Source organism: Urocitellus parryii, chromosome 5, assembly GCF_045843805.1.
Source record: "Urocitellus parryii isolate mUroPar1 chromosome 5, mUroPar1.hap1, whole genome shotgun sequence".
In the NCBI taxonomy this organism is placed as follows: Eukaryota; Metazoa; Chordata; class Mammalia; order Rodentia; family Sciuridae; genus Urocitellus; species Urocitellus parryii.
In genome coordinates, this window is record NC_135535.1 from 110,435,625 (window position 1) to 110,447,823 (window position 12,199).

At 47.6% G+C, this 12,199-nt stretch overlaps 1 protein-coding gene across 1 annotated transcript in view; it reads left to right on the forward strand.

Annotated features, from left to right (window-relative positions):
• The first annotated feature begins 1,031 nt into the window (after nt 1-1,031).
• Nucleotides 1,032-12,199, forward strand: part of Tspan11 (tetraspanin 11) — a 68,851-nt gene continuing 57,683 nt past the window's right edge. The window contains exon 1 of the mRNA XM_077799249.1: nt 1,032-1,115. The gene's annotated coding sequence lies outside the window, so the exon portion shown is untranslated. The remainder of the gene's footprint in view (nt 1,116-12,199) is intronic.

The window sequence follows — 12,199 nt, forward strand, 5'->3', positions numbered from 1 at the left end:
CCTCATGATACAAACACCTCCAAAGGTGCCACCACTCCTCAACAAGTCACACAGGGGCCAAAGTACAATGTAATTTTCAGAGAGGACAGACCAGAGCATCCGCCTAACACTACGTGGTCAGCCTCTCTGGGCAGCTAGCTGGGGTATTTAGGACACGGGTACTGCAGTAGCCAGTGGCTCTCTCAAAGTTCCCTGCCTCCAGTGGCTTCCCTGACCTAGCAAGCTGGGGAATGAGTACCCTAGCCCACTGCAGTTACATTTCCAAAGAGCAGGGCTAGGTCCTCACCAGGCCCTGGTTCACTTGGGAAATGACACAAGACGCATGCCCCACGGCTAGAAAGCTCCCTCTGCACCTCCACCTGGCAGGGGACCAGGAACTCTGCTGGGTGCCCTTCCTTTTCCTTGCACTCTAGGAAGAGATCTTGATTATCCCCAGGCCAGGAAGTATAAAGAGGATGGTCCACAGGACTCTGAGAGGGACAGGGCAGTCCGTGGTGGAGTCTTTTGTGTGTCTGGGGTGGGGGGAGTAGAGAGGCTCCATTTGTGATTAAAGAGGCTTATCCCTAGGATGCCCAGGGAACCCCAAGAACCAACTTCTCCCAGGACGGTGGATTTCCTCACTCCACCAGGGGGCCTGACCTAAGAAGAGGACCTGGGAGTGAGAGCCAAGAAAGGGAGCAGGGTGGGGGCTGCGGGGGCAGGGAGACTTGCACACACATCCCCAATCTCTTCCCCCTGCCCCACGCCCACCCCGTAAGCTTCCCCCAGGCAACAGCACAGCTGCCCCATCCCACTCCGTTGCTCTGTGTGCTCTGAATGTAGAAAGGCAAACTCCCGAACAAAGAGAGGCCCCCGCCCCCCGGGTTCTGGGCGCGTCCCGCCGGCCAGTGGAGGAGAGAGGGGCGCCTGGGAGCAGAGCCGAGCGGGGCGAGGAGCTGCAGGCAGCGGCGCGGAGCACAGAGCAGAGCGGGGACCCGCACGCAGCCGGCTCCAGGTGGCAGGGAAGGAGAGCGGAGCCGACGGGCGGTGGGCGGGCGGGCGCTGGCAACCGCGCTCTTGGTCCCTGTAGGCTCGCGCTCCCTCGCGGCGTTGAGAACCCTGCGCCCTGGGGCCTGGTAAGTGCAGGTGGCTGCTGGAGAAGCGCGCCCTGCAGGGGCTGGGGAGGGGGTACCCTGGAGAGGCGCCCCTGTGGCTCCAGAGCGGGACCGCTGCCGGGACCAGGGTGGGGGCTGGCGGCAAGGGTTTAAGGTGGCTGTGGATGAGAAAAGGGGGCAGGAATCCTCCGGGCACTCACGGTGGATGCGTGCCCACATTGGTGTCTGTAGGGGTGCGCAGCACTGGGGTCTATAACTGTGCTCCGAGTCTGTCTGCCTTTCTGCACTTGTCTTTAGGGGGAAGCCTGGGCCTCCGAGGGCCTTGTGTAGTCCAGGGTTCCCCGTGCATGACTGTCCCTCCTCAAAATGTCACTCTCTTTGTCCACTCTTAATGACAGTAGCTGCCTCTTCTGTGTTAGCTGAGGCGACAGGCCCAGAGTCATCTTAGCTAGAAGTGTACAGTCCTTGGCTGCAGTACCCCAGGCAAAACAGGGTCTGCTAAATGCTGGCAGCTGCTGGGTCTGGCACAGACACAGGATTGTTCTCAGCAGTCTGTCTCCCTTCCTGGGCATGCCTGTGTATTTGTGGGTGCATGGCTCTGCAGGTTCTGTCACCTGGGTGTGCATGCCCATCCTCCTGCCTGCAACTGGGTGGCTCTATGGAAAGAAGGAAGAGCAGAGAACGCTCTGAGATGTGTGGTTTTCACCCACAGTATGTGCAGCCTTCACATGTGTGAATTGGCTGGAAAATAAGAAAGGAAGGAGGGCCCAGTTGGGGTGGGCAGGAAAGCATCTTAACTTGGGTCTAGACTGCTGCCAGCGCAGGAAAAAGTGTCCAGAGGTCTCTAGCACATGGCATGACTGCTGCCAGCGCAGGAAAAAGTGTCCAGAGGTCTCTAGCACATGGCACCTATTGGGGAAGGGAGATGTTGGAAGAAGGGAGCAGCTTCTGGAAAACTCCTAAGCATACACTAGAGGATATAGGGTGGAAGCCGAGGGATGGGGGGGAGAATGAGGGTGGTATTAGGCAGGCCTGTGTTTAATTAGTGGGCAGCTGGATTGTAATGAAAAGCAGCCGTTGGAGTCTAGAGACCTAGGTTTGAATCAGATCTTAGTGTTCATCCCTACATCATAGCACTGTTCCCTAGGCAGGTCTCTGGGGCTCGGTTGCTTTGTAGAGTGGGGACCAATAATCACGGTCCTTCCTATCTCCAAGGCAGCTGGAGTCACACATTAGCAGGGCCGGAGAAAGTGATTTGGCCATAGTAAGGCTCCTAGGATGAGGGGCACTGCTGGGTTCCCAGATGCCAAGTTGGTGCTTTGGGGAGTCCTTTGGTGGTCTGGAGTTGTTTAGTCTGTGGGTGGTGGAGGGATCCATTTGCATCTTGCTTCCTAAACACTCAGCATAACAGTCGTGTCTGCCTAGAGCCCCTTTTTGTACTTTTGTTGTGGAAACTATGTGCAAGCCTGTGTGGTTTCCTGTAGTTTTTGTGCAAATGCCATCTGCAGCACTAGAGGAAAACTGGTGGCCTTGAGGAAAACCTTCCAGTTGCTCCCAGCACCTTGACTTTCTACATGAACCCAGGGGACTTTACACTCTTCATCTTGCTTTTATCTTTCACTCACCAAATGAAGCACTCCCCACAGTTTGCAGCCTGGGAGACAGGAGAAGCAGCAGCTTTCTCAACCAAGGTCATGGGTCCAGATGTCAATGTCAGGGTTCAGTCTTTTAGGGTACAGAGACTTTAGATCCAGGGCCAGTCCCCGTCCCAGATGAGGAGAGGCAGAAGGATATTAACACATAGGCAGCACCCCCAACACCAGGACATGGTTGGATGGCTTGTCCACCATGAATGTCACCTATCCCAGAGACCTTTTTGCATGGAATAGTGTTTAGTCAATGTTTGTGGAAGGAAAAGCCCTGGGCACAGGGTCCTGGAAACCCCAGGTCAAGTGCTGGCTGGGTTCCCTGCCCACTGTGTCCTGGGGAAAGTCCCTTCACCTCTTTGGGTCTGCTTCCTCATTGGTCAAAATCAGGACACCTCCAAGATTATCTTTCTGATCTCAGCTCATGCGTGTTCCCTTGAAGCCTTTCCTGACCACTGCTCTATCTAAAGCTAGATCACAGCATCCTGATCTGTTCTCTTCAGAGCACTGACTATCTTCTGAACTTGGCTTTGCTCTATCCCACACAGTGTGAGCTGAGTGAAAGCAGGGACCACCTTTATCCTGAATCCTGCTGGCTCCCCATCACCTAGTTCAAAGAGGGGCTCAAAAACTACTGTTGTGCAAGAGGGAGAGTGACTTAAGTCGATAAGGGAGATGCCTTCGTGCTTTCCTAATCATGCTCCGAGGAATTTCAAGTGGAAGAGCAAGCCCCACAGGCAGGGCACCAAGGGTTCACAGTTCATCCAAGTTACATGTTGGCTTCTGGGGAGGATTTCCTTTGACAAAAGTGTTCTCCTACTAAGACCAAACTAGAAAATCACTGCACCATAAGACCCACAGGCATCTTTTCATCCCTAATCTGAAATGATAGTACTTCAACTGGAAATAATACCTTCTTGGCCCCCCATGAAGAACAGCGATTCTGATGCCCAAAGTAGTTATTCCACAAATCATTTCTGCTTGGTCATAGAATTCAACCTATAGTTGTATGCAACTGATTTAATATTCTGAATTTTTGGTCAAGGTCAATATCAAAATGCCTTTGCATATAACACAGCATGTAGGAACTCTGGTCCATGTGTAAGACAGACACTAGACAATCAGGAAACACTGAATGTGCACAAGGTGGATAACCCACACATGGTTATTTGAGAGCTATCTACTTAGGGTGACTGTATCTGCCATTGTCTTCCTTGGGTGTGTTCCCAGGCAGACTGCCAGATGTGCCTTGTCCTCAGAGTATGCCCATCATTTTCCTGAGGAGTTGGTGATGGAAGGGAAGCATTTTCTCAGAGATTACTGAGCATAGAAGGGAGCCCCACTCAATGGAATAGCCCTGACCTGTACTTATAGCAGCCACACTTTGGGCATTTCCAAGTTGACCTCCATGTAAGACAGTCTCTCTTTCTATCAATACAGTTGCAAATGGAAGCATAACTGCTGGGTCTAACCTATGCCCGAGGTTTTGGCCAATGTATATAGGGTTAGCACTGCTTTTCCTTAACCCCTTCAGAGGAGTTGGAATTACCATCCCCACAAGGGAGAAAAAGGTTTCATTATTTCACTTAGTTTGCTATAGAAGGGTTGACATGACAGAAGTAGAGATCTGGACTCTTCTGTAAATTTCTCAGAGTCCTGTTTGTTTTTGTTGTTGTTTTTGTTTGGTTTTTGTACTGAGGATTGAACCCAGGGGCATTTAACCACTGAGCCACATCCCCAGCCCTTTTTATATTTTACTTAAAAACAGGGTCTCACTAAGTTGCTTAGGGCCTTGCTAAGTTGCTGAGGCTGGTTTTGAAATCTTCCTGCCTCAGCCTCCCGAGCCACTGGAATCACAGGTATGTGCCACTGTGCCCAGCTGCCTGTGCTTTTTGCCCCTGTCTCTGCTCTGGTTGACTCTTGTAGGTTCCCAGGTTCAAACGATTTAGACTTACAAGAGAGCACACCACAGTGCAGACAGAGTTGGACAGTGGGCTGACCATATACAATGTGCAGGTATTCACCGAGTGCCTGCAGTGAGCCTTGAACTTCCAGGTTCCTGAGAAATAATTCATAGGACCCAGTGCCTGCCCTCCAAGCTCTAATTGTTGAAATTAAACTCAATCCCAGGAAGAGATGAGAACACAGCAGGGTGCAGACTGCATGGCACACACCCAAGCCACAGCTGGAGCTCAGAGAAGCAAAGGGCGGGTGCAGGCCAAGAAAGCAAGCAGCCGGCCAGCAGAGCCCACACGGAGGCCTGCACTGGGCGCCCTCAGCCCCAGCTTGCATCCTGGCTCTGCCCCTTCCTCTCCATGTGACCTTCCATGTGGTATGTGACCTGCTAAGCTTCAGTTTCCTCATTGTAAACCGAGGAAATGATCTCTAACTCTTGGCGGGGTGTGTAAATGCCCGGGTTCAGCCCGGAAAGCTCCACTCAGCAGAGGGGCGATAAGCCCCGAAGTATGACACTGACACCCTGGAACAGCTTGAAAAAGGGATCGTGCTGAGGAGGAGACTGCTCTCCATTGTGTCAATCTCCCCTGTCAGTCCTCAGGGAGCCTGTGGCCTCCTGCTGGACGCCCAGGCCAGCCAAGCACCCCTTGTCTCCCTTCAGGTCCCTTTCCAACTGGGCCATGCCCTCTCTCCACACACCTGGCAGGGCTTGGGGGGATGCAGCAGCAGTCGGCCTGGCTCTGACTTTTCCACTGTCCCCTAAGTAAGCAGATGGCCTTACTGAAAGGCTTCAGGGTCCTTGCTATAAAATACCAAGAATTAGACACTTTACAGAGGTTCAGGAAAGGTTATGGAAAATAGCTTTGATGGTCGAGTAGGGGTCCCTCTTTGGTGAGGATGTGGGACCACCCCTCAGTGGTTCAATCTCATCCCAACTCAGGGATTCCCTCTCTCTTCCCCCACCCTCTCTCTCTCATATGGATTTCATGTTTTGAAAGAGGTTTGCCTGCCAACATCACATCAACACTCATGAAATTTTTGTTTATCTTAAGCAAAATAATAAAAAACCACTGACTTTACTCTCCACAGTCCACCTTTCTGCTTCGTATCATTTACTAACAGATTATAGTGTGTTTAAAAGGCTCAGAAGGAAAAAAAAGAACAAAGGACAGAAGTGGGCCATGTTGTCCATTTTGTCTGAAATTGGGAACACATGGCAAAAACAAACAAAAAAAATGAAATCATTCTATTTAATTGTGTTGCTGGTATGGTAGTAGACTATCAAGCCTTCCTGGTCAGTAAAGATCTAAGTTTCTCTCTCTTTCTTTCTTTCCTTCCTTCCTTCCTTCCTTCCTTCCTTCCTTCCTTCCTTCCTTCCTTCTTTCTTTCATGTACTGGGGATTGAATCCAGGGGTGCTTTACTACTGAGATGCATTCCCAGTCCTTTTTTTATTTTTTATTTTGAGACAAGGTCTCACTTTGGTTGCCCAGGCTGGCCTCCAACTTGGGGTTCTCTTGGCTCAGCCTCCTGAGTAGCTAGGATTACAGATATGCACCACTATGCCTGGCTAAAGGTCCAAGTTTCTATAAGTATTCCTGAAATATTATAAAGAGATTTAACTCTCAAGAAAGAAATTGAGATTCTGCCTTTTATAGATAGCCACTAGACTTCTGACATTTGGAGACGACTGTCCTGGTTTCTAGAAGAATATTCATTGCCACTACTTGAGGATAGAATTATATTTGTTAAGTTTTTATCCCTAACAACTCACACAAAGCTTGGCACACAGTATGCATTCAATAAATTCTCACTGAATGGACATTTCAAGAAGGAGCTCATCAGTCATCACTGAGATTGTGTCTTAGGAAAGTTCCCCTACCAGAGCCAGCTACATAATTTGCAGACCCAGTACAGCATAAAAAAAAATGACTAGAAACAACCCAAACAATCTACTTCAAAAATCAAGAGGAGATACAAATAAAAGTACTGAAAAATAAAGCCTTTTCCTTTCTTCCCTGGTCTCTCTTGACTTGACACACTGTTTTTATCTGCTAATGTTTAATAGCATTCTAGGTAAAGAAAAATTCCAGCTTCAAAGGCAAATACAGAAGCATTTAATTCATATGTGGAATCACCAAAATTACACAATTCATATTTCATGATCGTTACCAGAAACAATGCATGAAACTAACTTGGCTGCTTTTGGTTCCCTTCCTGCTACACACATATTCCATCAGCACTCTGCCTTCAGCTAATGAGAAGGAAGGGGGAAGGGAAGAAAGGAACTGTGGACCTCTCCACCAGCCTGCCTTTTCTTTCCTTCTATGTCAGCTGCATTTTCAGTGCCAGTAGTTGGCTAATGCAGGAAGTGACACACATAAGAAAGGACAGGCTATCATCAGCTGTTTCTCAGAATGCATAACTTGCCTTTTGCATTTGAACCGAGCTCTGCTTCCAAGGTAGACTGTGGCTTCTCAGGGCTGTCATGACCCATTTACTCTGTCACAGATGAAACATCTTACCTAGCACTATCTTTTTTTGTTTGTTTGCAGATGTAGGGAATAGAACTCAGAGCCTCGCATATGCTAGGCAAGCACTCTACCACTGCGCTCCACCCCCAGGCTCCAGTACTCGCTTAGAGACTCTCTCTGAGTTTCTGTGCATCATGGATTCCATGGAATCCTGTGTTTAAGGGGAGCATGAAACTATATGCAAATAGAACAGCATAGAAAAGTGGACGCCTATGTGGAGAATATCTCCTCTGCTCACATATATATCCCACTGGTCCACTGGACTTTACTTATAAAACACAATTCAAAGTTAAAATTAGTTCAAAATGCCAATGGGCAGAGCATTAAAACCAAGCTTCAGGACCCTCCTGAACTTGAGGTCCTCGGAGCCATGAAGACCACATGGCTTCAACCCATGGCCTCCCTGTCTGGCTACATTTTTGAATGGTGACCCAGTCAGGGCAGAACAAATCCTGTCAGTGTGTTAGAACCCTGGGATTCCAGTTAGTTGTCTATATCTTTGTAAGACAATGGAAACTTCCATTTCTTCCCCTGGGTTTCCACTCCTCTGATTCCATCATTTATATATTGGAAAAATAGCCTGGTTGTTTCTAGTCTGTTTAAAAGATTCAGAAGAAAAGAACAAAGGGTAGGAATGGAGATGATCATTGTCCATTTTGTCTGAGGTTTGCGACAGATTGAAAAGCAAAAATCTTCCAAGAGTCCTTAGGCCTGTTCAAAGATGTTCCCACGCTGTCCTAGCTAGCCCTGATCATTTTTATATCAAAGCTGAGCAGAAAGTGGGGATGAGAAAGAGAGTGATTTAGTTATTGTGTTAGTCAGCTTCTTATTGCTTGTGGCCAAAATTTCCGGCAATAGGGTAGAGGAGGAAAAGTTTACTGGGGCTCAGAGTTTCAGGCAATGGTCAGCCGACTCTGTTGCTATGAGCCCCAGTGAAGCAGAATATCATGGTGGAAGGGTGTGGCAGAGGAAAGCTATTCAGCTTATGGCAGCCAGGAAGCAGAGAGAGACAGAGAGGAGCCAGGGACAAGACATAGTGCCCAAGAGCATGCCCTCAGTGACCCACCTCCTCTAGCCAGCCTCACCTGCCTATAGGTACCACCCAATAGTCCATTCACGTTATTAATCCACTAAATGAATTAATCCACTGATGAGGTTACACTTCTCATAATCCAGTCTTTTCCCCTCTGAACATGTGCATTTCCTAACACGTGAGCTTTTGACATGACTTTTACTGATTCCTAGATCCAAACCATAACAGTTATCAAAGGAATGTTCTTTGGGTTAGAGAGAAGACAGACACAGGGAAGAGGGCATGTGAAAGTGCCCTCCACGGTTGAGGGTGCTTTTTGCACACAGAGGCCGAGGGCAGCCACATCTTCCAGAAGATAGGAACTCCTCTGTCTGAGAAGAAAGGGGGAGACAGGAAGTGAGATCCAGAAGCACTGGGAGAGAAGGGAGACACTAAGGGGGCAGTTAGCACCTTAGGACTCCTCTGAACAGGTAGCTAAGGCTTTTAACTCGGCGGGAAACCTCAAGTTCCAAGCAAGTTCTGGGAAGCGAGTACTAGTGTAGAAAACGGGGAAGAGAGCAAGAGATGAAAGTAAACACTTCTCTCCTTTTAATGTAGAAAGATCAAGTTAGAAAGAGCAGTGACAGATCACAACTGTAAAAATTTGTCAAGGAGAAGCCACATTGACGCTGTCCTTCTGATTCCTTTAGTTGGTCCACATTCTACCTTGGTTTTAATTTATTGTGTAAAACCTGCTGGTTTTGAGTAGCTGTTTCTATCATTAAATGGGTAGATGCATGGCTGGTTGATATAAGTTCCCCAGGGGTCTGTGCACTGTTCTGACAACCTGCAAGCTGAAAATGAGTTTTGCATATTTAAAAGACTGAAAGAAACTAAAGAAAATGTAGCAGAGGATGTGGGTGGCCCCCAAATCCTATATTAACTAGTCCTTTACAAAAAAAAGAGAAAAAGGTTTTCTGACTTCTAATCTATCCAGCTCAGCCTGGGATGATAGCAGAGTCAAGATGGTCTCTCTGGGTATCACCTTCCGAGATCACAATTTAACTCACGTGGGGCGCAGCCAGGGAATTGGGTTGTTTTCAATTCTCAGAGGTTCCAGGGTGCATCTAATGTTGAATGGCACTGCCCTGAGGCTGTGGTCCCCAGTATGAGGCTGGGGACCAGCAGCATCCTCATTGCCCAGCTTGTCAGACATGTTTAATACTGTGAAAGGCAGGAAGGGCAGGAGGGTGAGGAAGGGAAGAGAATGGAAGGTGCGGAGAAAGAAAGAAAAGGAGAGAAAGAGGGAAGAAGGAGAGGAGGAGGAAGGTAAGAGGAAAGAAAAAGAAAAACAGAAAAATCTCGGGATTTACATTCTGCATACACAGTCAAGTCCAAAAACACTATTCAGAGGCTTGGTCTTTCAAACCTAAACCAGTTGATGAAGACACACCCACAGATGGGTCAGTCTGGAGGAGAGGAAGGAAGTGAAAGTTCAAGGCCTCAGGTCTATACCTGGAGATTACTGAGACTACTGTCTTACGCGTAACTGGGGCCCTGGGAGGTGACGCAGGCTGCAGGAACCAGAACTTGGACAAAGTAACACCACCAACCACAGCTATAATGAATTCCTTCCCCAAAACAGTCATTTAGAATAATTTTAACTTTGGGCTCTATTTTCATTGCCACCTGTATCTTAATCTTTTAATATATTAACTGCATTAACTGATTAGAAGTACCACTTTGGGCAAATGTAGGGATTTACATGCAACTTCTGAACTACATTGAAATAATTTAAACAGATATTATACGTGGCTGGGAAGTGGAGTTGGACTGTTAGCTTTCACCTCTCAGCTGATGGAGGAATTCTGTCCTCCCACTTGGGGAAGGACAGATTCCCACGGGATACTTCTTCCTAATTTCCAGCCCTCCAACACGGTAGAGGAGAGGTGGAGGATTTATAAGAATATAATAAGAATAAGAAGGTCTAGAATGTCTACGGTGTCCCAGGCACTGCGTGAGGTTTTAACATATAGTTGTCACAGCCCTACAAAGTCAGTGTTATCATCCCCATTTTATAGTTGTGACTGTTGAGGACCATACAAAGTTTGGATTGCTTCTTTTGGATTGCTGGTGTGCCCTTCTTAGAAAGAATTCAAGGACCAGAGGCACATGGGACAGCCAGAGATAAAGATTCCATCTTGAGCCACGTGCAATGGCACATGCTTGCAATCCCAGCAACTCAGGAGGCTGAGGCAGGATGATCATAAGTTGAAGACCAGCCTCAGCAACTTAGCAAGGCCCTAAGAAACTTAGTGAGATTCTGTCTCATAATAAAAAGGGTTAGGAATGTAGCTCAGTGGTAAAGCACCCCTGGTTAAACAATACTACCTTTCCCATTAATAATGAGATCTTAAGAGGTCTTCACGTCTCCAAAGCACTGTACATTCATAGCTCCTGATGTCCTAGCCCTTGGCTTACAACAGAGGCAGTGGGAAATTAGAATCCAGGATGGTTGTGGGCAGCACTGTGGAGTCTGAAGTCCCTCCACACCAGTAGCACTGGACTGAGAATCAGAGATGCGTGTTCAAATCCCAGGTCGCCTCTGATGTGATCAACTTGAGAAGGCAGAAACAGCTTCCACCTTCAGGATTTCTTTAGCCAAAATAGGGGTATGGACTGATGTCTAAGGTTCTTTCTTCAACTGGGACATGCAGAGGGCTTTCCAAACCTTGGAAACAATGGCTAGTGATAATGGCAGTAATGATGCAATTAGTACAGGATTAGGAAACCAATTTGGGCAATACATAGGGTGTTCTGAAGCCAAATCATTTCTTTAACATCCTCCCTCCAAAACTCATGGAACCAGCCTGGCACCGCGGTGCATATATATAATCCCAGAGGCTCAGGAAGCTGAGGCAGGAAGATTGCAAGTTCAAAGCCAGCCTCAGCCAACCTGGGAGGGCCCTGAGCAACTTAGTGAGAACCTGTCTCGAAATAAAAAATAAAAAAGGGCTGGGGATGTGGCTCAGTGATTAAGCAGCCCTGGGTTCAATCCCTGGGACCAAAAAAAATAAATAAATAGATAAGAGAAAAGAAAGAAAGGAAGGAAAGAAGGAAGGATGGACTCATAGAACTAACGTTCTTCCTCTTCTTTTGACAGAAATAGTGTAACAGTGTGCGGGTTGTTGGCTAGTTGCCATGTGAGTATAAGATTTCCTTGCCCCAAAAGGTAAGATATCTTTTTAAAAGACAGGCATCTTATATGCTTTAGCCCACCTGTGAGAAGATTCTCATGCTTTGCAAAAGGGTTATTAAGTCGCTAAAAATATGTGTTCATTGACCTGAAATGAAGAAACATGACTTATTTATCAGGGAGTTTAACAGCTTCCAAGCTTTCTGCAATGAATCACATCACCTTCTAGACTTAAGACCTAACAGATTTACATCCAAATCCCAAAGTGAACATTGGAATTTAAATGTAAATGCATGAGTGTTCTCTCCCTCACCTTGGCACACACAGGCACACGGACTGATCAGTCCTTGTGGCGGGGCAGACTGCAAGACAAGCCGGGAGTCTGGACATGTGGCGTATGTGGCTCCAGCTCTGCCTCCAGCTCTGCCTCCACCTCTGGTAGCATCCCTGGGCCCACTGGGCCTTCAACCCCCAGATCATGGCCTTTCTCTTGGGAGTTGATAGTCCAAGATGTGTTTGTGGCTACCCCAAAATAGATGTTTTACCATCAGAGTGAAGGAGTCACAAACCTCTCTAAGAATCCCACCTATGAAACCCTAGCACATCACTGGTAAAATCTTTTTACACAATTTCCAGGGCCCCCCAAGTTACCAAGTTCTAGGGAAGAAAAGGTCTTTTAGGCTTACAGCTAAGCCATGGTATCTTGTTCCAAAGAGAAGATGGGCACTATTTTGAAAGCAAATGAGAAATTGTACAAATCCTG